Here is a 25,610-nt window from a genome sequence, read left to right on the forward strand (position 1 = left end):
AGCCCACAGTTTTCATCCTGGAAAGCAACTCCTGTGGAGACGCAGCTTGGCAACAGCTCCTACCGGTGCTACAGTCACAAACCCAGAAGTTTCTTGCCAGCAAACTCCTTGGCATTGTCAAATGGTTCAGCATCATTCTGAGGTTCAATATGATTCTATCAGTGGAAATGATGTTAAAAAAGAGTCACTAACATATGCTTTGGGGCTGCACTCTAAGGACCATGGGACCTCACCATCTGACTTGGGGCTGAAACCTTCTGTATGGATTATCTTCCCCATTAGAATGTGAGCTCGTTGAGAGCAGACTGCCTTCCTTTCCTATTTGAATCCTCAATTATTAGCACAGTGCTTTGCACACAACAAAGTGTTTAATAAATGTTTCATTCATCCCTTTCAGAGCTAATATTCTATGATCCTATAAGGATAAATGTAAAATTCTGTGCTTTTAAAAAAATCCACTGAATATTAAGTACAAGGTGAGAGACTTATATCTTAATAGTAATTCACTTGATAGAGGAATTGGTGTTTTAGTGAACTGAATGTTAATAGACTGGATAAATGAAAAAAAATTATTAAGCTCTTACTATGTACAAAGCATTGCAGTAAATGCTATAGATACAAAGAAAAAAGTAAGATAGATGCTACTTTCAAGCTCATATTCTAATGCACAAGATAAAAAATACACAGAAAAGATTTCAGTTGCAAGTCAGAGGGAAAGACCCCATGGTTCTCAAGGTTTAGGGGCCAAGCAAATGGTAACGCTTCTTCTATACTGCAATTTTCCACTAATAAAATCATATCATTTTCTGGTGTTAGACTATTTGACATTGCCAATGACTTTGGTGGCAGTAACTTTCTTTTCTGGGTCTTCATTATCTCAGGCCAAGGGTGGGGAACTTGTGGCCTTCTAGATCCTCAAGTGAGGCACTCTGACTGAATTCAAACTTCATTCAGCCCAAGGGCCACACTTGAGGACCTAGAGGGCCACATGTGGCCTCAAGGCCCAAGTTCCCACCCCTGTCAGGCTGTAGCGTCAATTAAAGCAGTTACCAGCTTGCATGCATCTTCATGGGGGTTGCTGGTTTGGGAGACACTCCAACTCCCAAGGCTCTGGATTCAGGGTCCTGGGCTATGTCCATTGAGTAGGAAGGGAGGTGGTGATGGAGGTGGTTGTGGTGGTTTGTCTTGCCTTGAACCTGCCACCTCTGGTCTCTCCCTCAGGGTGCCTTGCAGCTTCAGTCTGGCTTGCCAGCTTCTCAAATGATAGTTGGTCAGCAGTTGGTGGGGATGACTGTCCCCTGCTCCACAGGATGGCTATCAGGCCCAGACTGCAGGGCCAGGGGTATGGGGAGGTGCTACCACTCCAGAGCGCTTGGCCTTACCTAACTGTTGGCAGAAGTCGGTCAGCAGCTAGTGTTGGTGGTGGAGGAAGGTGGTGCCTCTCTCCACAGTGACTGTTCCCGTCAATAACCACTATGGGGGCTGAGCTGGAAGCAGGCTAGTGGTATGGACAAGACCGGTAGCTACTCCCAAGGCCCTTTTGAGGGCTTAGCATCCAGGGCTATCTCCACAGGGGTTTGAGAGGGGATGGTGGTTGAGGTACTGGTGGTAGTTAGATTTAGCTGGCCCATGCAACCTCTGTCTCACCCTCAGAGTGCCTTGTTCTGATCCTGTATGAGTTCAAAATGAGTCCACAGTGTAATAAGATAACCGAAACAAAATCAACTAATATAACTCCTAGTTAGGAAATTCTGTTTAACAGTAAACATCAACTGTTCTATAAAGGTCTGGGATGCTCAGAAGTTGGATGATTTTTCCAGGGTAACACAGCTGATGTGTCAAAGGAAGGACTTAAATATAAATCTCACTTTGTCTAAGGCCAGCTCTCTACTCATTACACCATGCTACCTCTCAATAGAATGTTGGATTAATAAGGATAAATAAGTGTTTTCCAGGGGGGCAGAGTCAAGGTAGGAAGAAGTCAGAGCTCCCCCACAAAATTTCTCCAAATAGATCTAGAAAATGTATCAAACCAAATCCTGATGGTGAAAATCCAAGAAAAAGTCACAGTGAGTCATTTGTCCAGTCTCAATCAGCATAGGGATGCAGACAGAGAAGTCTGTGGACACTGAGAAAAGGTTGTGGCCAGGAGCACCATGTGGAACATTCAGCTGAGGGAGAAGCTGTGCACAGAGAAAGTGGATCCATATGGAGACACTACAACAGGGAGAAGTGAAAACTGGCACTTTTGTTGCATATTAGCCAGTTCCAAGTCACAGATCCAGGGCAGTCCAGGGAGGGGACTATGACCACATGCATGTTTCCCTCCTTCTTTCCCACCTGGCAGGTTTGGAAGCAAGTGGCAGTTGTATGGTTCAGATCCCAGGAGCAGAGCAGGATCTCAGTTCCAGCTTCTAGTCTAGTCTGAAGCCTGGAAAGGAACAACCAGGGCAGGAGTCCCAGACCCAAAAAGAGGCTCATGTTCTGTCCTTTGTATCAGCATTTTCCCATCTACATAATAGTGTCTGAGTCCAGCAGCAGACCTAAACTCAGACCAGGAGCTGGTAGAGCTCAGACAAGAGGGACAACAACCACACTTTGCCCTGGATCAGACCATTTTGAGAGCACTGAAAGCTTGCAGGTCTCCAGCCTGAGCTACATTGAGATCCTAGAACAACACTGCATTCAATATCTCAAGAAAGCAACAAGACCAGTTCAGACCTTCCCTCCAGAAGTGCATAGAGCTCAGCCTCCAGCATCAAGTCTGAAGTCAGGAAGTGGGCTAGAAAAATGAGCAAATAAACAAAGAAAAAAATTATTCTACCATAAAAAGCATTATGGTGAAAGGGATGCTCAGGACACAAACCCAGGAGAATGACTCAAAGCACCAAAAGGAAAGTCTCAAATTAAAACACACCTTGGGCACAAATTCAACTAGAATGTCTGGCAAAGATGAAACAAGAAGGTTTGTTTTGTTTTGTTTTTTTAAGCTTTTATTAACAAAATGGGAGCACTAGAGGACAAAATTGGAAAAGAAATGAGAGTTATGGAAGAATAAATTGGAAAAGGAGCTAACAGCTTATCAAAAGAGGCACAAAATCTTGCTCAAGTAATAAACTCTCTGAAAATTAAAATGAACCAAATAGAAGACAGAGCTGTATAGAAACTTTGAAGTTCAAACACAGGAGTTAAAAGAAATATAAAAAGGTTGGTATTTAGCTTGTTAGTCCTTCGCTGGTTAAGCAGCAAAAGAGGAATGCTTTTGCCCAGCAGAAGAATGATAAGGATTGATGGGGGAGTAGCTAGTAGAGAAGAGGCTTCCTATGGTACAAATTATTCCCAAAGGGACCACGTGACAGGGTACAGGCTCTTAAAACCCCAGCCTTGAACTCCTTGAATTTTCCTACTTGATTAAGGTAGTCTCTAGCAGTCCTCTGAGGCTATAATTCACTCAACTGGCCTTTCATAGTGGCTAAACCCAATCTCCCAATTACCTCAGACCCACCCAGCCCTTCATTATCTGTTACCTACCCTTTCTTGATACCATCTAGACCCCATTCTCCCTTGGCCATGTAGTCTTAGATCCCTAGTATAGGCCAGGACCTTCTCTGTTACCTCACAGTCACCCCAGTTTACTGGCCACTCCCATCCAGATCTTCCCTAGACCCCTCCTCACAGTCACCTCAGTCAGCCATTCCTAGATCCCTCCTACAGTCTTTCTGTATATAAGATCCAACTCACCTCCATTAAGGTGCTCAGATTCAGTCTAGCCTGCTTGTCAATAAGAGAGTCATAAATGTTCAGATTCCATAAGAGTCTAGCCAGTATGGCAAATCTCTAATAAACCTTGTCTTTGGCTGAAAGAAGGCTTGGGTCGAATTCATTTGGGCAGGACCCACATGTCATTATTTCAGGGTCCAGCACCCCTAAACCTCCAAACCTCAACATAAGGGCATCAAGTCTTGAAGTCCAGAGTTGTGAGTTGCCCAGGAAACAAGCACTGATGTGCTTCTCTGCTAGGTTCTTAAAAGGGTGTGCCCACTCTCTCCATAGACACTGTGTGCATTGGTAGATAAATGTAACCTCAGGTTATGGGTGGACCAAGGACCTTTAATTATTCCTGATTTGAGTAAATGTTATGATTATTCCTGTCTTTGCCTTTTGATGAATACATTATGCTTATTCCTGGGGAAAAAAATAGTGTCCACAGTAAGGTCCTGCTGTACTGTGCCCTGGTCAGACTATAGCTAAAGAATAACGTGACCATTTCTGAGGAAGTTACATTTTAAGGGGCACACTGACCATTTTGAGCAAGTCTAGAAAAGGGCAGCTAGGATAATGAAAGGACTTGGAACAAACCCACATAGGTGGACTAAAGCAGGGTATGTGATATGAGGCTCAAATGAGATGCTGGATATAAAGTACTTTGCAAACCTTCAATTGCTATATATATGACAATGATGATCATGATCATGATGATTATTTATTAGCCTGCAGCCACCAGGCCCCTAATCTGGTGATAACTTTGTTCCCTGAGCCTTCTACTACACTTCTGCTGAATTCAATACAGGGCAATATGGAGGAGTATACTGGTAAATGTTTAACAGACTCTCTGGAGGGGAAATGCATGTATACTCTTTTAGTCTGCATTATTATCACTTTCTTAAGTCTAGACAAACAATAAAACAATAAATCAAATCCTAGCAATGGCCGATTTCTGAGGTATAAATGCGCAAATGACCCCGGTGTCTTTTGCCGAGAAAACTCCCCAAAATAGGGACAGGTATAGTCAGACACTACCTGAAATGACTCAACAACAAAATAACAAAATGCTCACCCTGAAAATGTAAACAATCGCTCTAGCAAGCTCCTTAGAGTAGACTCCAACACTGCACTGGATTAAAAGAACTGGGAATGTTTCCTACAGTACAAAGGAAAGAAGATTTGGGGGTGGGGGGAGTCATGATTGTTCTCTACAGCTGTATGAAGAGTCATCTTGGAGAGAAGCAATATAGGATTGTGGAAAAAACACTGCACTTGGTGTTAGACCTGGGTTTCTTTCTCCATGTGAAAGCATATTAAAAACATCCCTTTCAGGTCAACAGAAAATATTAGGAAATAATACTTTCTTCAGCCCCTTTCTAGACTCTTCCCTTTAAGAAAGTGGATAAAACAGCAGCTAAGGACTTTTCTTATTGGCAATGGAACTTAACTCTTATCTAATTAAGATTATTGCCTCCTCACCTCTCTGAAAGTAATTGGGCCACCTGAGGGCATTCAAGATAAGCTATTGATCGTGGAAAGAAGCCCTTTTCTATCCTGGAGAACATTATTCCTGGGAGTAAATGAGTAGTGAATATTCTGTAATATTAACCCCAAACTGCATTTTTATATATTTTTGTTTTTTCCTTGTTCAGTATTCCTATAAAGGTTACTTCAAATCATCTTGGAGTAGAGAGATGTCCAAGGTCATGGGAGGACTATGCCAGTTTGTATATTTTAGATGTTCTTGGAGATAGAATAAAGATAAATGAAATAAAATTGTTTCTGGCAGACTTCTGTCTAAAATATAGAGTACAGTATTAATTTTTTTCTTAGACACTAGATAGCAGCCCCTCGAAGGCAGTATTTCTTTTGTTTTTGTCTTTATATCTCCAGCTTCTACCACAGTGCCTGGCATATAGTAGATGGTTGTTGATTGAATGATTTTTGATACATCAAGTGAGCAAATTACTTGTATCATCAACTTCTGAAAGAAGAAACCAGAATTTGTTTTAACTCATCATTGTTCCTTTCGCAAATCCACTTTCTCATGAATTTTTGAGCTGTTTTCTTCCCATGTACAAAATCTTTGCCTTCCACTTGATCTCTATAGAGAGCTAATCTTATTGAAAACCAGGGGTTGGTTCTCAAATTTTTTGGTTTCAGGTCTCATGAAAGTTATTGAGGACCCTGAAGAGCTTTTGTTTATGTGGGCCATTTCTATCAAGTTATTATATCAGAAATTAAAACTGATGAAAATTTAAAATATTTGTTTTAAAATAATAATAATCCATTGTACGTTAACATAGCATATTTTATGGAAAAATAACCCTATTTTCCAAAACAAAAATAATTCAGGAAGGAGAGGGTTGATGTTATATATATTTTGGCAAACCTTTTTAATGCCTGTGTTAGTAAAAGACAGATTCTCATATCTGCTTTTGCACTAGATCTGTTGTGATGCCAGCCCCACAAAAGTATGTATTTGGAAAAGGGAGGAGTCTTTTAATAGGCAAATAACATCTTACTATTATCATGAAAATAATTTTGATATCACAAACCCCTGAAAGATTATCAGGAACCCCAGAAGTCCACGGGACACGCTTTGAGAACTGTTCTAAACCCCTTATTGAGTTCTCTTTGCCTCCTCTTCTCTGTATTCTCTGCATCTGGCCAAAGGTATGTACAGACATGTACAAAGCAGGCATATAGGCCAGTTAGAAACCATATTTGGAGGAATATAGTAGCAGCCAGGGAGGATCAGGAGAGGCTTCATGTAGAAAGAAGGTAGAGCTTGAACTGATTATCAAGTGAAGGAGTTTAAATGAAGTAGAGAAGAGAACCAAGGACAAAATCTTGGGGGAGAACTGTTTATGGAAGGAGAATAAGGAGACTGCCGTGGAGACAAAAGAAGAATCAGTTAAAGATTTCAGTGTACAGTGAAATAGAAAGAGGAGCTGGTTGGGATCAGAGCGCCTGGATTCAAATCCCAGCTCTGCCCCTCACTATCTCTTGGGTCAAGCCAATTAACCTTTCTGAGCCTCAGTTTCCTCATCAATAAAATGGGTGTGGGGTGATTGAACTAGATGGACTCTAAGATCCATTTCCCCTTTAAATTATAATCAGACAGAACCATGAGAATGAATTGTCCTAGATGCCAACAGCGAAAAGGGTATTGAGAAAGTAGGGGTGGTCCACAATGTCAATGCTGAAAGGTCAAGAAGGTTGAGGTTAGAAAAGAAGCCATGGAATTATTGATGAGAGGTCATTTGTGACCTAGGAACATGCTATTTCATTCCAGTGTCAAAAAGGAAAGGTTCATTGCATAGAATAGAGGAGGAAGTGGGTACTGAGGCTATGGAGGCAGAAAGTAAAAAAGGGGGCATACTAAAGTTTTGGAACTAAATAGGAAGCAACAAAGACAATAGAGAGGCAGGGCCATAATAAAATGAGTCTCAGATTTGTTTGTTTTTTAAGAATTAGGAAGATTTTACCAGGCACTGTGCTAAGGACTTTACAAATATTATCTCATTTCATCCTCACAACAGTCCTGGGAGGGATGCATGATTATTTTCCCCATTTTGCAGTTTGGGAAACTGAGGCAAACAGAGATTTGACTTGCCCAAGTACCCTATCCAGTGTACCACCTAGCTGCATAATTTCTGACATCCCAAGAAATAGGAAGGAAAAGATGATCAGCAGGTTATCAAATTAAGTGCAGAAGTCAAGAAGTAGATTGATTTGACTTCATAAAGTGGAAGATTTTCTTCCTCCCTCAATTTCACCAACATATTTTTAACAGCTCCTCCCAGCCACTTCCTCAAAAAGGAAAGAATAATGAGTGTTTGTTGGATTTTCCTTCTTAGAATGTGAATGCCCAGCCCTGTATCTTTGGCATGTTCTGTGTGGGTGTGGTAAGCTCATAGTAGGTGTTGCATAAATGATGACAAAGTAGTTTGTATGACTAGAGCAAAGTTATTGTAAACAGAGTAAGAAGTCTTAACTCCTGACCTTTCATTTCTATACAAAACTAAAATGTGCAAGACACCAAGGAAGATAACAAAGATGAAAGACAGTCACTGTCTTTGAGGAACTTAAAGTCTTAAAGTGTAATTTGATCAGGGTAAGGAACGCCAAGTGCAGAACTTAGCACCACAAATGTGGCTAAATTATTCCGCTATCATTTATAGTCTTAAGAAAGTTGCTTCAGGCACAAAGAGTTTAGTAAGAGACTTGCCCATGGTCACCTAGTTAATATGTGTCCAAAAGCTTGCTCTTTATCCACAGCACATTAGGGGAAGTAAGATATGCCAATACATCAAAACACCCACACTGTGATTTTGTTGGTGAGGGACTTCCCGCGGATACAGATTACAAAGGTACAAGGACTTGGAATCAGGAAGACCCACATTCAAATTTTGCCTCGAGCATTTTTACTACCTATGTTACCCTAGGAAAGTCACTTAACCTCAGTTGGCCACAGGGCCCTCATCTGTATAATATGAGGGAGCTGCACTTGATGACTCTAAGGTCACTTCAAATCTATATGATTCTATAATCCTATGTAGATGGATACATGTAATGCAAAGGAAAAAAAGAACTAAGTAGCACAATAAATACAGTGCTGGGCCTGGAGTTAGGAAGACTTGTGTTCAAATCCAGCCTCAGACACTTACTAGCTATGTGACCCTCAGCATGTTACATAAGGCTGTTTGCCTGAGTTTCCTCAATTGGTAAAATGAGCTGGACATGAAAACAGCAAACCACTCCAGTATCTTTGCCAAGAAAACCCCCAATAAGGTCACAAAGAGTCAGATACACCTAATGGACCCAAAAAAAAATACAAAGGAAAGCATGGAAGTACATAAAGATATGAACAAGATATGAACAAAAATGCTATACCATTCCAGAGGAGGGAGGTATCTCTTCTGTCTGGGAAGATCAGGGAAAACTAAAAGGAAGAGGTGGCATTTGAAGTAGAATTTGAAGAATACATAAGATTTCGGGTGGCAGAGATGTGGGAAGCAGGCATTTCAGATATAAGAAGCATCTTGTGTCTAAAGGAAAGAAAACATGTATAGGAAAAAGTGAGTAGTTGGGTTTGACTGCTAGGTAAAAGTAATAAATGTAAACTAATGTAAAATAAGGCAGGAAGGTCTATTGGGATCAAATTGAAGAAGCCCTTGTGGGTCAAACTAAAAACTTTATTTGGTTGTTCTCTGGATAAAGGGGATTGTTGAAGCTGGGAGAGGGAAAACTCTTAGAAGAAGTAAACTTGGATCATACCCCTATTCACACCTTGTTGCACTAGTGACTTCAGGAAATTTTCCCCTTTGGGTGAGATCTGGGACTGTCTCTCATAGTTGATCTGAGTTATCACACTCCCAATGGGAGAGCTCCTTCAATCCGTATTGTCTGGTATATATTCTCATATGTATAATTTCTCTGATTTCTATTTTGCTATTGACTTGAACAAATGTGTTTCTTTGCTATTTCTTATGCAACCTCATTGAGGAACTGATATTTCGTGAGAAGGAAATCAAGCTTTGAACAAAAAGTTTGCAGCCCCCTATCCCCATTAAGAAATAGCTATCAAGCTATCACCTTGAACCTTAAACTTATATCCTTTAGACTAATTATATATAAGAGAGCAGGTAGATATAAATCTATCACAGCTCCCCCTTTCTCAGAGGAAAAGAGAGGGTCAGCCTCTGGCTTCCATCCTCTTTCTTTCCCTCCTGGCAGCAATTAAAGTCTCCCTTGGAAAAAGGTGGGAAGTGCAGCCTTAGACCAAACACTTGACACTTACTAGCTGTGTGATCATGGGCAAGTCACTTAACCCCAATTGCCTCAAGAAAAAAAAGGGGGGGGCAGCTAGGTGGCACAGTGGATAGAGCACCAGCCCTGAAGTCAGGAGGACCTGAGTTCAAATCTGGCCTCAGACCAAACACTTGACACTTACTAGCTGGGCAAGTCACTTAACCCCAATTGCCTTAAAAAAGAAAAGAAAAGAAAAGAAAAAGGTGGGAAGAAGAGGTGCTAGAGGTGCCTATTCTTGCTTCCCTGTGAGCCAAATTGAGATAGCCTTATTATATATGTATATATGCAAATGTGCACACCAATACATGTATATGTTCATACGTATGTATATATTCATTTACATACATATTTATATACATTATCTAGATTTATTTTAGTATAGATATATAAATGTTTATATAGATTCATATGCATGTATATCTATATTTCTACATTTAAATATGTACAGCTATAGATTTGTACCTATGTGTATATATTTGTGTGTGTGTGTGTGTGTATTAAACACACAAATAATACATACAAAATGAATGAAAAATAGTTTGGGGAGGGAATGTACTAGCCACTGGAGGGGATCAGGACAGGAAAGACTTCATGCACAAGGAGACATTTGAGCTGAGTCTTAAAGAATAGCAGGGGTTCTGGGAAGCAGAGGTGGGGATAGAATATATTCCAGGCTGGGGGATAAACCAGTAAAAAGGTGTAGGAGGTATGGGAGATGGAAGAAAATACAGAAGAGATGACGGCCAGGCAAGTGGTCAGAGAGGTGAAAGGAAAATCAAATGAAAACTGTATTAGAGAAACCAGAGCAGGAAAGAAAGTCAAGGAAGGTGTGGTCAATACCATCAAATGGTGCTGAAACATCAGCAAGGATGAACGCTGGGAAAATGCCATTGGGTTGAGTGGTTAGCAGTTTTCATAAAGCAGCAATATAGAATTTTAGAGCCTCAAAGAATCTGAGAGATTCATCTACCTTTGAGAGAAGAGTTTCAGAAGAATTGTAAAGACGGAAATCAGATTACAAAGGATTGAGGAATAAGTGAGAAGCAGAGAAGTGGAGGCAGCAAGCGTATACTCTTCTTCCTAGACGTATGACAGGGTAAGGGAGAAGAGAGAGGAAATGGTGAGTCTCAGGTATTTCTAAGTCAAGAAGTCTTTTGCACAGGATAAGAAAAACCTCCTTGTACTTATAAGTAGAGGGAAAGAGTAAGATACAAAAGTGACAGATTATAAGAAATAAATTATTTATGGGCAGAGAGGGGAATTTTACAGCTTGATGTCTTGGAGGTGTTTTTGAATGATGGTATCTATGACATGGTGGTGCTAATGGGTTAACTGAAATCAATGGAAGTTAAAAGTCTTTGGAGCACAGAGTTTGAAGAAGTAGGAAGCCAGGATGCTGGGCCAGTTTGCCAGTTCTCAACTAGCCCAGTACCCCCTCTCTCAGAGGAAATTAGAGGATCAGCCTCTGACTCTCAAACTCTTGCTTCCCCTCCTGGAAGGAATTAAAGTCTTTCTTGGAAAAGGGTGGGATGACAAGATACTAGAGATACCTCTTCTTGCATCCCTGTAAGCCAAATCAAGATAGCCTTGATATAATACATATATGTATATATATATATATATATATATATATATATATACACATACATACACACACAAATATATGCACAAATATGTGCACATGTTCACACATTTGATATATATTGATATTTGTTCATATTCTCTCTCGCTCTCTGTATATATATATATGTATACATGTGTATATACATATATGTATGTACATGTATATAAATGCACTTGATGAAGTCTCAGGAGATTGGATCCTGGGAATTCCCTCAAAATAAGGTCTCATTTCAGGAGGCTTCTGACAGTAGTCGAGAATAGCCGCAGCCAGTGAGTTCTATAGAATCTTGTATTATATCATGGTAACCAGACAAAGCATGAGGATTGTCAGAGGGCAGGTGCTCTTTGACATATATATGCAATATACATACACAAACATATCTTCACAAGAAAACCCCAAATGGGGTCACAAAGAGTCATATGTGACTAAACAACAACATTTTTATATTCCTTAGGTTCAGTTTAAGTACTTCCACATGAAGTATTTCATGATCCCTCAGCTGCTAGTACCTTAACACCCCCCACCCCCAAATAATCTTGTATCTATTTTGTAAAAACTCAGAGACATACAAGTTGTTTTCCCTTGGTAAGATGGCAAATTTCTGGAAGGTGGGGGACCATTTTACTTCTACATTTGTATCTCCAGTAGGTGCATAGGAGGTGCTTTTTAAAATGATTGTTGATTGACTGATTGATAAATGCAAAGTTAATTTTTTGGGGTAGTAGCTCTAACAGCTGAGGAGATCAGGAAAGGTATTAGGTAGGAAATTACTCCTTAGATGAGGCTTGAGGGGACCAAGAAAATCCAAAAGTTGAGGAGAGAGAACATTTCCAGGGCATGTGCAAAGTTTGCCTGCAGCATATCTGAATCAGACAATTTTTGAGTTCTTTCTCATTCTAAATGGGGAAGACACTGCCTGGGGTTATGGGTCTTGATCGGAGTAAGGTGACTAAGGACACTGAGACCATGTGATAGCAACTGACAAAAAAGTAGCAATTCACAGTGGCCATAATTCAGTAGACAGGGACGTTTACATCTTGACCTAATCAGAGTGGCCGGGGAAATAATAGCAGTCTTCCTCTTTCACTTTTCCTCATCTATATTTTCTCTGTTATTTTTCCTCACCTGGTGCTTGTCTCCATTTATTCTAAAGTTTGTGCTAAGAAAAATCTAGAACAGGCAATATTCACAAATTGTCGCTCTATGCTTGGCTTCCTAAGGTTAGAAGTATGCCCATGGCTATTCATAGTTAAATATCTTGCTATCTAGCCCGCCGTTGCTAGAATCCCCAGGATTCTGCTTCATTTATGATTACACACTCTGCAACCTACAGAAATCCTGGCTACTCTCCCTCAAACAATACACCAGCAGCCCTCCTTCTATGAGTCTGTCTTCACGTTATGCTGGCTACGCCAGCCCCAGGCAGAAGGGCCACCCCTGACAAGAGTAGCCTCAGCAGGCTAGGGGCCTCTTGAGGCTGCTTGGCCCACCTCTATGTCTCCTCGTCCCAACTCTTCCCTCGGCACAGGAGAAGTGTCCCAGGATGTCTCCAGAGCCAAAAAGTGAAGGCAGAATTGTCGACTTCGGGTCAGTCTTCTTACTCCTAATCAACATTTATTAAGCACCAGCAATGTGTGTCAGGCACTGTGCTAGGTACTACAGATGTAAGTATAAAAATGAAATAATCCCTCTTCTCAAGGAATTTACATTCTAACAAGGGGAAATAACAAGGATGTGTGTGTGTGTGTGTGTGTGTGTGTGTATCTATGTATACACACACACAGTAAGTAGAAACAGAAATAAATACAAAACAGTTCAATATAATGGATTTTGAGGATCCAGAAAAATTTGCTGTTGAAAGTGGTGCTTGAGCTGTGTCTTGAAGGGAGAGGAATTCCAGGAAGCAGAGCTGAGGAGGGAGTGTATTCCAGGCATGGGGGAAAGTCAGTGCAAAAGGAACAGACCTAGGAGACGGTGAGTCATATATGAGGCCATAATGTCACCAGTTTATCAAATTCACCAACAGTTGTTGTTCAGTCATTTTTTCAGTTGTATCCAACTCTTCATGACCCCACTTGGGATTTTCTTGGCAAAGATACTGGAGTGGTTTGCCATTTCCTTCTCCAGCTCATTTTACAGATGAGGAAACTGAGGCAAACAGGGTTAAGTGACTTGCCCAGGTGCACTCAACTAGTAAGTGTTTGAGACCAGATTTGAACTCAGGAAGATGACTCCAGGCCTGGCTCTCTATCCACTGTGCCACTCACCTAGCTATTCCTGGGTATAATTATTATTATTATAATGTGAAGAATTATAACATGAATGTAAGTTGTAGTCTTCCTTAAACACAGAATTAGATATAATAGATTCCTTTTGAGGGGATTACTATGAGAAAGACCTAATTGTAAAACATGGTCTCCCAACGTGCTTGTATAGAATGTCTTCAACGAATGATGTAAGGGAGCTTCCATCACTTAGCATACTATAATCCTGAGGTATCAAACACACAGCCTGTGGCTCATGCAGTACACAATATGCCAAAGTGCCCCCAAACCAGATTAAAATGGAGTTGGGAAATATTTAACAAAACAGATAAAAATACAATAAACCATAAATGTTACATTTTAAAACTAAATTAATAATGTAACCAGCGGGGATCCTTATGTACAGATTAGTGGCCCCAGTTTCCTTTTGAGTTTGACACCACTGCTGTCATCTGTAGGCTCATAGGACCTAGTGTTAATTGGAGAAATCATCTAGTGACTGACTAGTCTAAGCGGGGAGACCTGTGGCCTTGAGGCCACATGTGGCCTTCTAGGACCTTGGGTGCAGCCTTTTGACTGAGTCCAAGTTTTATAGAACAATACCTTTTATTAAGGGGATTTGTTCTGTGAAGTTTGGATTCAGTCAAAGGGCCTCACTTGAGGACCTAGAGGACCACATGTGATCTCGAGGCTGCAGGTTCCCCACCCTTGGACTAGTCCATTCCTTTCATTTTACAGATGAGGAAATAGGCCCAGAGATGACAAGTGACTTGTCCAGGGTCATATAGCTAGTAAACAGCAGAGCTGATATTCCAACCAAGGTCCTATCACTCCATACACAGTACTCTTGCTCAGAAATATCCCCATTGTAGGCCTGAAATATATATTAGATTTTTGTCATATGGGATGGTTATATGAGAGGAGAGAATAGGAAGAGGAATACAGGAAGAAACTATGTGGTGCCATAGTGGATAGGGTGCTAGGCCTGGAGTTAGGAAGACTCATCTTCCTGGGTTCAAATCTGTTCTCAGATACTAGCTGTGTATGACATGCACAAGTCACTTAATCCTGTTTGCCTCAGTTTCCTCATCCATAAAATTAGCTTGAGAAGAAAATGGCAAACCACTCCAATATTTTTGCCAAAAAAAACCCCCAAAACAAATGGGGTCGCAAGGAGTTGGATGACTGAATGGCAGCAAAAAACCCCCAAAAGATAGCAACAAAAATTGTTGTTTTTTCAAATGTCCCTTAGAATAATCACCAGAAGATTGCCATGTTGGGAAGGGGTATGATTATTAACTGGTTAGCACTTATTATCACAGAAATACCCATTAACTAGATGGGACACGGTGTCCTGATGGAATAAAAGATAGATATAAGTTCTGATGCAAGGAATGAGGTATGAAAAGGTTTGGGGCTGTAATCCCTGCAAGGGAAGGAAGTCCTCAATCAGATTACACAATGAAAATTTGTAGGTGGACAACAGGCAGCATAAAGCTGTTGAGACACTGAGCACCTGAGAGAGGTGGAGAAGAGAACAAAGGGGACAAATGCTATTCTGCCCCGTTTTCTGTTTCCTCCAAGAGTTTGGAGTAGATGGCCTTTGAGGGCCCTTTCAGTTCTGGTTCCCCAAACAGTGAATACGTGGTAAGTGTCATGCCTTAAAATTCAGCAGATATATCTGGTCATTAGAAATTGACTTAGAAGTGTAAGGAACCTCATAGGTCAGCTTCTCCAGTGGTATCAAATTCAGTAGAAATGGGGACCACTAGTCCCTGCAAAAGGCTCCCTGTGGGCTGCATATTGACTTAGTTTTAAAATGTAGTATTATCTGTGTTTTACCATATGTTATTTTATTTGGTTAAGCATTACCTAATTACATTTTAATCTGGCTCAGCTGAGTTTGAGAGTGTTGACTGTGGGCTGAGTTTGAGACGTTTGACCTAATACAACCCCCACATTTTACAGATGTGGAAATTAAGGCCCAGATCTGTGAAATTTGTCATTTGCCAATGGTTACCCAGGCAGTGCATGTCATGCCAAGTTGAGATTTGAACTGCTGTCATTTGGCTTCTAATACAGAGCTCTCTTTCCCCACCTAACATATACGTACTAATTCAATGACTCTTAAAGAATTATCTATGTCACTAAGGAAATCCGTTCAGACAATAGCCTCCTTTTTTGACTGAAATCTTGGGAAATGAGCTGGCAGAAATGAATGAACTGTTTGACTGTCCCCCAAATTTGCGAGATAATAAATCTGCCCATGGGGATGTTGGATAGGCAATTATCTCATTACTGTAAAGAAAATCAAAGCCTTTCAGGTCAGTGGGTTTGAGGAAGCAGAGAATCCAAGAGCTCTATGGTCACTTTTGCCCTCTTTTTCAATAATACAAGCCTATCTTTGTATGCTGCAAGGGAAGTCCTGTCCTCACTTACACATTCTAGCCCTGATAGGTTGAAAGTAAAGGCAAAAAGGACAATTGTAAAACTGACCATGAGATCAGCAAAAGGCTGTGCCAGGCTCTAGAAGGAGGGAGTAGGGAGAAAGAAAAACTTAAGAGCAGGCCAAAACACGGTGCAGAGAAGCAGCTGGATAGCACAGTGGATAGGGTGCTGGGCCTATAGTCAGGAAGACCTGAGTTCAAATGTGACCTCAGACACTTACTAGCTGTGCGATCCTGGGTAAGTCACTTTACCTCTGTCTCAGTTTCTACAACTATAAAATGTAGATGATAATAATAATAGCACCTACCTTGCAGGGCTGTTGTGAGGATCAAATGAGATAATATTTGTTCATTGTGCAATGATTGACTTGATAGACTTAACTCTTCTCAGCAATACGATGATCTTAGACAATTCCAAAAGACTCATAATGAAAAATGCTATCCACATACAGAGAAAGAATTATGGAGTCTTAATGCAGATGGAAGCATACTATTTACTCTACTTTTCTTTTGTTTTTTTATTTTGTTTCTTCTTTCTCATGGTTCCTCCTTTAATTCTAATTCTTCATTACATCATGACTAATGTGAAAATATGCTTAATATGAATGTATAAGTAGAGCCTATATCAGATTGCATGCCATCTTGGTTAAGGGGGAGGAGGGAGAGGAGGAAAAAATTTAAAACTCAAAATCTTATGGAAATGAATGTTGAAAACTAAAAATAAATTAATTATGAAAACAAAACAAAACAAAATGGTACAGGGCATTTTTTTCTCAAAGGCCATCTAATAAACTAGAGAAGTACTGAGAAACTCACTTCCAAGAGGAAGGGAAACCTGATCCTCAAAAAAGTTGTCAGGCTAGATCCATGATGTTTGTCTCCTGAACACTAGAGGCCCATACAAATTAGGCTCTTGGCAAAACTGTAAAATAGAGCTCAACTTTTATCCCAGCCTTTTCACAGCAACCTGTGAATTAAAGAAAAAATAAAAATTAAAGAATTTGAGAATTGGGAGGGACCTCTGTGGCCATCTAGTACAACCCAGATGTGATGGAATTCCCACCATCATAAACCCAATAAGGGGGTCAGTCATCCAGGCTCTGCTTGAAGATCTTCAAAGAGGGCTAATCCACCATTCATCAAGAAGACAAGTCCTTCCATTTTGGACAATTCTGCTTTTTCTGCTTGCTCTCTTCCTTTAGCTTGGAGTCCAGACTTTCTCAATCTCTCCCCTTGTTCTTCTCTTTAAAAAACCTATTCTTTGGAAAGGCTGTAATATCTGTTATTTACATGTTAGTATGAATTTAAGTCAAAGAAATACCTCTCCCAGGAGTATTTGCATTTCAGGTCTCTGTTACAGATGGCTTTGTTCCCTTTTGAAGGGCTTTCAGGCATCTTAGGCAGTGCAGTGTTGGAGCACTGGGCCTGGAGTCAGGAAGACCTGAGTTCAAATCCAGCTTCAGACATTTACTAGCTGGATGACCCTAGGCAAATCATTTAATGCAGGGGTGAGGAACCTGTGGCCTCAAGGACACATGTGGTACTGTGAAGTTTGGATTCAGCCAAAGGACCTAGAGGGCCACATGTGGCCTTGACTGACTCTGTCTGCCTTAGTATCCTCATCTGTAAAACAGGAATAATAATAGCACCTACATCTCCAGGTTTTGAGAATATAAAATGAAATAAAAATTGTAAAGCACTTAGCTCATAGCAAGCTCTATATAAACATTAGCTATAATTATCAGGTGGAGGTGGTATTATAGGGGGACTGGAAGACTTTCCTCTGGCCCTTGAAATTATATCACTTACACTCTGCCTCAGTTTACTTATCTGCAAAATGGGAGTAATAATATCTATAGTACCTCACTCTCTGACAAACTGCCTCCCATCTAGGACTTCTGTCTGGGAATGATTGGCTCCTAAGTTTGGTAGTGAAACATAGGATTGTAAACATACCTCTCCTATCCTCCTGCTGCTACTCTTTATATTAGGGTTTTGTTGTTCAGTCCTGTCCAACTTTTGGTTACCCCATATGAGGTTTTCTTGGCAAAGATATTGGAGTATGCCTCAATTTAACATTATTAGTTAATACCCACTACTACTATAAGTGGTTGTGTCTGTCTTTGATGTAGATTAGCCAGAAATGAAAACTATACTTCCAGTTTTAGAGGTTTTTCTGTCTGTATCTTGACATTCTGTGAAGTCTAGTATGGAGACCACAGCAAAGCAGAGAATCTACAGCTGTTGGGAGCCATTGTCTTTGGCCTCATGAGGTTTCTATTGTGAGGCTGCTGAGAGCAGCTGGGGTAAGGCCAGAGTTTGATGGACATTTCCTCCTAGAGCTGCTGCAACCAGAGAATTGAAAGGAAGCACTGAGAGAATGCTGTTTGTGTTTCTTGGACAAAACTGATTGTTCTATTCTATTCTCTGGGTTTGCAAAGAGATCGTATTTGAGGATAAAGTGAAGAAGCGCTAGAATGACTTATATGTATGGCTCTCCAACCTGACCAGTGTACTGGGCCATTGGACATATTTTGTCTGTGCTCTGTTGACTTACCTCATCATACCACTTCCAATATGGAAGCCATGCCAGGGCAGTTGTGGGATGTACCTTCAAGGTAGTATGCTCATGTTGCCTCTGGCAGGGAATGCTAGCAGGAAGGTTTGTGATGGAAAGGTTGGCAGAGGGTCAGTGGATGTGGGATCCCTGATAGCAAAGCTAGCTCGCATTATATAGGTTTTAAGGTTTAAATAGTGCTTCATATATGTTATCACACTCTCTTAAGTCTAAGGTGAGAATATAATTTCTGAAGTTTTGTATTCCGTTTTTCATCATACTTAATCCCTAGAAAATGTGTTGTGGCCTGGAGTGGGTAAAAGGGAGGCATATCAGGTGCTAGAACTAGTAGCTGGACACAGGGGCAGTGGTAGAAGGAGGACAGATAATTAGGATTTCCCTGTCCTTGCCTCAACATTCAGTCACTCCAAACATCCCCACTTTCTTACTTAGGTTCTGCTCTGACATCACTTGCCTCCCTTCAAAACCAAGACCCTTCAGTTAACCAACTTAATTTTATACTATTTTCTATCCTTGAGAAACTTATCTCCCATCCCTTTCTTTCACTTTCCAGATCCCAATCCTAAATTACTCCCATCATTTACTTTCTCTGCCCCTACTGATATGACACTGGGAAAAGACACAAAGCCCTATTGAGTCTTCTACAAATCTTTTTTTTATCCAATTCTCAGCTAGACCTTTGAGGATGTGTGCTGTCGCAGCTGTTTGGACAGACTTCCCCCCTCCCCACAAGTAGTCTAAAGGAGTGGTCTTTACACTAGCTGAATATCCTGGGAAATGTAGTTCAGGGTTTAAAATGTAGGAGTATCAGATCATTCATAGAATGATAGAGTGAAAATAGCAGGGCAAGATTTTGAGCAACCTGGTAAGTAGCTTAAAAGACTCTGGAGAGGGATTACAGCAGAGAACAGAAAAAAGATCCTTGGAGGGGAGTGGGCAGATTGTCTCAGATGCCCAGGAGTCACCTATGCCACCACTTCTGACCTCTGCTAAACAGAGGACCTTACCTGATACTTGATCGTCAACATTAAAGCCACCAAGAATTATCACTTTAAGAAGTAAGATTTTCTTGTAAGAAGAGGTAAGAAAGAAAATGAGAGTATGCCTCAATTTAACATTATTAGTTAATAACCGCTACAATTATAAGTGGTTGGGTCTGTCTTTGATGTAGATTAGCCAGAAATGAAAACTATACTTCACTGAAAAGCCTGGGACCATTCATTTAATTCTTTGTTCTCCATCAATCTACACTTTAAATCATCCCCCAAACTCTCTCATGCTCCAGCCTCAGGCTATGAAATGCCGTAGTCCTTACCAGTACAAACCCTCAGCTTGTGCCCCTGATCCTATCATCTCCTGCGTCTTTCAGAAATTTACCCCTTTGACCATCCCTCCTCTGCCAATTTTCAATCTCTCCTTTTCCCTTAGCTCTTTCTCTGCTGCCTACAAACATGCCCAGCTCTCCCACCAGGGGAAAAATCTTTACTTGACCCTACCATCCCCTCAAGATATTATCCTATATCTTTTTTCTTTTTCACAGCCAAATTCTTTCTTTAAAAAAAGAAAACTGGTTGGATCTATGTTCTTATCTCCCACTCACTTCTCAGTCCCTTGCAATCTGGCAATCTGGCTTCTATCTCTACTACTCAGTGAAAACTGCTCTCTTCAAGTTAACCAATAATGTTTTTATTGCTAAATCCAAGCCCCTTTTCTCAATCCTCAACATTCTTGTCCTCTTTCCAGTGTTCCTACAGGCAGTCTTTCCTCCCCTCTCTCTAGTCCATCCTACACACAGCTAACAAATCAATAGTCCTAAAGCCCAGATCTAACCACATCACTCCCCCGTTTGAGAAATTTTAAGTGTTCTCCATTGGCTTATGAAAAATATAAAATCTTCTGTTTGGTATCTCTGCCAACATGGAAATGGGTGGTGTGCTCCTGGGTGATGCAATATGGCTCCAGCCTATGTTTTCAGGCTCATTGCGTATTATTCCTCATCATGTTCTCTGTACTCCAAACAAATGGACCTATTTGTTATTCTCCATATGTGACATTCCACCTCCCAGTAGCTTTTGGAGAGATTATCCTCCATGCTTGGAATGCTCTCTTCCCTCTCCTTTGCTTCTTGGTACCCCGAGTTTCCTCTAAATCTCAGCTCAAATGCTAATTCCTTCAACAGCCTTTCCTGATTCCCCACTGTTGTTAATGTCTCCTGTCCCTAAGTTATTGAGTACTTATTTTGTATATATCCTTTATCTGCAATCCTAAGGGATTTTAAGAGCTCCATAAGGAGAATGGTAAGAGAGAAATTCGTTATAAATCCTAGGGCCTTGGTTTCTTCCTATGAAAATGAGGGGATTGGACCAGATGACCTCTAAGGTCCTTTATTGCTCTAAATCTGATGAACTTAGATGTATATATTCCAGGACCTTCTGGAGGTTCTTCTTTATCTTGGCAGGTCCCAATATAAAAGTGTATTCACATTACAGGGTTCCATCCCAATTCATTGTCTTGCCATGCTATGCCCTAGAAATTTTGGTTTGCTCTGACCAAACTGACACTTTTTTAGTGTGACCTACAGTTAGTGTTTTTGGAGCAAGCTTATTGTTATCCTGTTGAACCAGGATTGGTCAAGTAAACAGATAAAGCATTTACAGAGCTTATGTAAACCCACTTCCATCCAAGCCTGAAGCAGTTTTGTATACTATGTACACAAAAAGAAAGATGACACCAGATTGGCTGAGAGAATGCTAGGTGTGATGCTATGTACCTGCCATTAAAGACCTACTTCAATTGATTCCAGAGATAACTCTTTAGCAACAGGTGGAGAAAGGACCTCCTGAGAAATGATGGAGAAAGACTCTGAATGGTGGACTAGAACTCTCTGGGAGAAGATGTTTGGGAGCTAGTACCATTATGTTCTGATCTCTAGGTCATAACATTCTAGAGATTGTTGACAGAGGCCCACCCCTGGGTGAGATCTTCTTCTTCTTCCTGGTTTGAGCTGAGATCTTATTTTATTCCCAGTTGAAGAGCTCGTTTAATCTATAATCCCTTACATATTATTTTAAATTTATTTTCGGTAAATTTTTTTCAATCAGCAAAAATCCACCCCATCTCCCTTTTACTTCTCCCTCTCTTACCCAAAGGAAGAAAAACAAAACCCATATTGCAAACACGTATAGTCAAGCAAAACAAATTTTCACATTGGCTGTATGAAAAAAAGGTCTCGTTCTGCATTCTGAGTCACTTCTTTGTCAGGAAGACAGTAGCATATTTTAACATGAGACTTCTGGAAATATGGTTGGTCATTGCATTGATGAAAGTTCTTAAGTCTTTCAAACTTGTTTGTCTTTATAGTATTATTAACATTGTATAAATTGTTCTCCTGGTTCTGCTCATTTCATTCTACATCAGTTAATATAAGTCTTCCCAGATTTCTCTGAAACCATCCCAGATTTCCATTCTTTGCTACCTTAAAAAGAGCTATAAATATTTGTTTTTCTTATAATTTTTCCTTCCCTTTACCTATCCTCTCTTTAATTCTCCCTTCTTCCTTCTCCCCTTTCTCTTCTATTTCCTTGTTGAATGAAATATATGTCTATACCTAATTCAATGTGTGTGTGTGTGTGTTCTATGCTCCTTTAACCAGTTCAGATGAGAGATTCAAGTGTGTCAGCCATGCCCCTGCTCCTTCTTCTTTGTTTATGTAGACTTCAACTTGCATATTCTGATTATGTGAGATATCTTCCCCTAACCTTCCTTTCCCTTACTCACCTCCAATGTATTCTTCTTCCTCTCTCAATTGTTCTATTAAGATCATCAATATGTAACAGAACCACATCCAGGCTTTGTCTGATTAGACTCTCTCTCTGACCCAAGATGAAATAGGTCTCAGAGGTTATATATTCATCATCTCCCTATATTAGAATATATACAGTTTATCCTCATTTAGTCAATTATCATTGTTCGTTCATGTTTGCAATTTTGTTTCCTTAACTCCTGTGTTCAAGTGTCAAAGTTTCTATGTGGTTCTATTCTTTTTTGTCAGGAATATTTGGAAATCATCAATTGTATTAAAGATCCATTCCTCTCCCCCCTCTCCCCCACCCTGTATAATTACACTCAGCTTTTCTGGGTAAGTTATTCTTGGCTGTAAGCCCATAATCCTTTGCCTTCTAGAATATCATATTCCAAGTTCTCTGCTCCTTTATAGTGGTGGCTGTTAATTCATGTGTGATACTGTCTGTGGCTTTTCAGTAATCTGAAATATTTCTTTCTGGTTGCTGGCAGTATTTTTCTTTTACCTAGAAGCTCTGTATTTTGGCTATCATGTTCCTGGGAGTTTTCATTTTGAGGTTGTTTTTTTTTTCAAGAGGTAACTGATGGATTCTTTCCATTTCTACTTTGCCCTCTGGTTCTGAGAGACCTGGAGTGTTTGTTTTTTAAGATTGCTTGTAATATGATATCTAGGATCTTTTTTTTGTCATGGCTTTCAGGTAGTACAATAATTTTTAATTTTTTCCTTTTGATCTGTTTTTCAGGTAAGTTGTTTTTGCTATAAAATTCCTTACATTTTCTTCTATTTGGCTTTGTACTTTGTTTTAATTTTTCTTGTTGTTTCATGAAGATATTAGCTTCTATGTGGTCTATTCTAAATTTCAGGGAATTTATTGCTTAGACAAGGTTTCATACCTCTTGTGTTGAGCTCTTAATTCCCTTTCCAATTCTTTCTTCTATAGCTCTCATTTCTTTTCTGATTTCTTCCTCTAGTGCTCTGATTTCATTGATAAAAACTTTTTTTATAATTTTTTTTTCAAAACTCTTGCTTCATGTCTTCCAGGAATTCTGGTTGAATTTGTACCCGAGTTGTGTTTTTCTTTGAAGTTATGCTTGTAAATATTTTAGAGTCATTCCCTCCTCCTGGGTTTGTGTCTTGAGCATTCCTGTCACCATAATGGCTTTTCATGGTGGAATTCTTTTTTGGTTGCTCATTCTTTCAGCCTACTTCCTGACTTCGAAATTTGTTTGGACCAAGCTCTCTGCACTTGTGAATGGAACTGTCTGGGCTGGTCCTGCTACTGCTTTTTTGGGATATGAGTATTTCGTTGTCTAAGGATCTTAGAGACAAATAAGGCTGGGGAACTGCAATCTTTCAGTCCTCCAAAAGCAGTCTGATCCAGGGCAAAGTCTGATCACTCCTCTCAGTATGAGTTCTTCAACTTCCTGACATGGGTTTGGATCTGAGCAACAGGTCGTTGGGCCTGCCCATTTGGAGTTTCAAGAGAATGTTACCTCACTCAAGCTCCGAAAGTTCAGAATAACCAAGCTGTAACTTTCCTTTTGGTCTGAGACTTCTGCCCTGGTTATTCCTCTGCAGGCTTCAGACTGAGCTAGAAGCTAGGACTGAGACCCTGCCCCACTCCTGGGGTCTGAACCCCAGCTGCTGCTTGCTTCTGAATTTTCTCCTTGCTCAGTACACAAACTAGAGCCCACAACCAACCTTTAACCTGGAATGCTGTGCTACCCATAGGTATAGGTCCTTTTCTTGGTCTACTCTAGATCTTTTACTTAGAACTAGATAATAAGTGACATAACTGCCAGTTGGCACCTGTTCCTATACCCTATATAAGTTTATGTCCCTCTACGCTGGATATAAGGTTTCCTCTTTCCCTGGTACACAAATTCTCCCTGAGCTGGAATGCTTCAAGTGTTGTGTTCCTGGCCACACTTTGTTTCCAGTGTCCACAGATCTCTCTTGACTGTCTCTCTATGCCAACTTGGACTGGAAAAATTACTGGGATTTTTTTTCTTGGATATCCTAATTAGGATTTGGTCTGGTATGTTTTCTAGATTTCTTTGGTGGAATTTTGCTCTCTTTTGATTGTTATTTGGTTGGGGAAGCTTACTCTACTTTTTCCTACTATTGTGCTGTATTCTTCCTGGTATATTTTAATCTAACAGATCTTCTCGAATTTCTATTTGTTGTTTTGTTTGGATAAATGGATTTACTCATTATGCATTATTTTTGATAGTCTTTTGTATTTTTGGTGTTTGGTAAAAGGGGCTACACTGTCAAGTGTAAGCTAAGGGCTACTTAAGAACAATCAGAGGGCTTTTTCCATGGCTGCATTGCTCTCACTCTGAGCTCCAGGCCCCCACCAACCTGTAGCCTCATGGCTGCCACCTTCCTCCTTCAGCTGCCATGACCATCTACTGGGACCTCCTGAGCCATGATGAGATGTTCTCAAACATTTACAAGATCCAGGAGATCAAGAACAGGCTGTGCCTGGAGGTGGAGGGGAAGATGGTCAGTAGGACAGAGGACACCACTGATGATTCACTCATCGATGGAAATGCCTCTGCGGAAGGTCCTGAGGATGAAGGAACAGATGCCACTATAATCACTGGAGTTGACAGTAATAAACCATCATCTGCAAGAAACTAGTTTCACAAAAGAATCTTACAAAAAGCACATCAAAGACTACATGAAATCAATCAAAGGCAGACTTGAAGAACACAAGCCAGATAGAGTAAAACCTTTTATGACAGGAGCTGCAGAACAAATCAAACACAGCCTTGCTAATTTTAAAAACTATCAGCTCTTCACAGGCAAAAACATGAATCCAGATGGCATGGTGGCTCTCTTGGACTTCCATGAGGATGGTGTGACTCTATATAGGATTTTCTTTAAGGATGGTTTAGAAATAGAGAAATGTTAATAAATTCAGCTGATTACTTTGAATCACCTGCCATCATAACTGGCTGCTGCTTTTTGCCATCTACACAACACCAGGACATGGACAAACTTGGACTGATGTCATCTTGAGCTTTATTCATTTATTTTTGACCTTGATTTATGTGGAGTGGAGGCATTGCTTTTAAAAACATGTCATGTAGGTTTTCTAAGATAAAACACATTTAAACCTCCCCCCCCAAAAAAAAAGAATAATCAGAAGAAGCTGCTTTCCTTCTGAACTCAGACTCCTACCCCTAAACCAGAGATATTTGAGGACATGGTAGATAGACAGCATTCCAACCCAATACCCTACTTGGATACTGAAAAAGAGCTTGCTCAATCCCACCTGTTTTAGACTTAGCCTACCTCTCCTCTT

At 40.3% G+C, this 25,610-nt stretch overlaps 1 pseudogene; it reads left to right on the top strand.

The window, feature by feature from the left end:
• The first annotated feature begins 24,700 nt into the window (after positions 1-24,700).
• On the top strand, positions 24,701-25,361 carry LOC110211499 (translationally-controlled tumor protein homolog; annotated as a pseudogene).
• Positions 25,362-25,610: the final 249 nt, after the last annotated feature.

This window comes from Phascolarctos cinereus, unplaced genomic scaffold (assembly GCF_003287225.1).
Source record: "Phascolarctos cinereus isolate Bilbo 61053 unplaced genomic scaffold, phaCin_HiC Scaffold_726;HRSCAF=1367, whole genome shotgun sequence".
In the NCBI taxonomy this organism is placed as follows: Eukaryota; Metazoa; Chordata; class Mammalia; order Diprotodontia; family Phascolarctidae; genus Phascolarctos; species Phascolarctos cinereus.